Source organism: Grus americana, chromosome 2 (genome assembly GCF_028858705.1).
Source record: "Grus americana isolate bGruAme1 chromosome 2, bGruAme1.mat, whole genome shotgun sequence".
Taxonomy (NCBI): domain Eukaryota; kingdom Metazoa; phylum Chordata; class Aves; order Gruiformes; family Gruidae; genus Grus; species Grus americana.
Window position 1 is genome coordinate 94,594,912 of NC_072853.1, and position 1,935 is coordinate 94,596,846.

Below are 1,935 nucleotides of genomic sequence, written 5' to 3' on the forward strand. Positions count from 1 at the left end.
TTTTTTTCCTCATGATTCTATGATATATCCAAAGTTTAAAGTGGAGGGAAAAAAGGGAGGGGGAAAGATTGAAGGAAAGTAGTTAAATGAGCATTTTTTAAAATATGAAATATCAGTCATGCTGACACACATTTTACATTAGCAGAAGACAAACTGTTCATTGCTTTGAGCATGAAGCCCCAGGAAAAGTAAACACAAATTTCACTCCCAGGTGCGGCACATCCCCAAACCCTCTCATTCCAAGAGCCTTTGCAGCTGGCATAGCTGATGAGTAGGTAGATAACCAAGTATAGGGCAGCACATGGGATTAGGATCTTGGGTTGAAGAGCATGGAAACCTGTTGGAAAGACTTGAGGCGTAGGGGAAGGATAAGGAGTAGAGTTGAGTTCTGATCTGGAAAGGTAGGGGCAGAAATCAAAGCCACAGGAGGGTCCTGGAGTTGAGCACAGGCTTACAAAGGACAGTAGCGAGCACCGGGCTGCGTGGCTCAGCTTGGAGAGGTTCAGCATGTACAGCTAGGGCAGCTGTGGCTCACAGCTGGCCACACAGGATCTCTGACACATGGCCTCCATACTACACACCCACATGCTACAGCTCAAATTCCTGAGCAGCAAGAGCATCCCTGCTGCACAAATGACCAACACTGCAGAGCAGCCAACAGCTAGCGGCAAGGGATAGTCCCTTGCTTCCCTCCTGTGCAGGAGGATTCTCACCTGCCATCCCAGCAAAGGTGAGCAAGTCTTTGAGGCTTGACTGGCTTTAGGGAGGCTTACCACTGTTGAACATGAACCAACAAGTGCCACAAAATGGGCTACAGCACATTTAATGTGCTGCTGTTTCAGCCATTTGTATTACGCTCCGATTTGGAAAGAAAAAATGAAAAGGAAAAGAAGGCCGGGGGTTCATCACAGCTTTAGCCACCACTCCCCAGATCAGGGCTCAACTCTAAAGTGTGATGCTGTTTTGGAAGCAGTTCATCCAAGTCACCACCATTGCTCTGTTTTAGGTCTTCGTAACTAATAAAAGAGTATCACAATGCAGACACAAGCTCAGTTTTTCTCCTCATGTCAGTAGCTCTTTAGATTCACTTCTCCCCATGATTCCCATAAGAGCCATACCTTGAGAAGAATCTAACAAAACTGCACTCAGCAGCAGCACTCACACAGGAGTCCACTTGCTCAGCTCTGTTCCACTGCAACCACACAACAAAAGCATGACTAAACCCCAAATTCCTGCCACCAAGCTTCTTGGTTTGTTATCTGATGGAAGACTCACCAGATGAAAAACAAACCCAGTGCTAGTTTAAGCACTTCTACTTTAAATTGATCCTGTAGCAGCCAAGATCCTTTTAGCCAGATTCACCAGGCTCTTTATACCCCGGGGCATGCCTGCAGAATCCCCCAGGCCAACCACAGCAAAGAGAACAGCCTTTGCCTCCACATGGTGCGGGGACTCCCCTAGAGCATCTGTAGCAGAAGCTGCTGCAGAAGGCCTCAGCTGCCCAAAAAGGGGGAATTTAATCTCTAAAGCATCAGATTTCTGGCCCTCAAGATCCTCCATCACTGACCCTTCACCGTCCAGCTCACACAGACATTGCAGAGCCTTGCTCCCAGCACCAGCTGAACAGCATTTGGCTTCCTATCACAAAAATTGGAATTAAGCTGAAGAACCAAGACTAAATCTTAAACCCACACTCCAAGTCTTAAACTGGAGCTTTCTTCATAGCAGAAGAAAGGTAAGGTTGCCATACCAGAGTCATGGAGCTTCATTGTCTAAAAATCATTCTGGACTTAACAGCTCAAGGCCTCAGCTGCTCTCTAAAACTAAAAAGGGCTCTGCCCCATCAGCCTAAGAAATGCCTCAGTTTCTTCTGTGAATTCCTGTTTCTAATCAGACACCATTGTGCATGGTCAAGCAACAAAAACAGGGCTCATC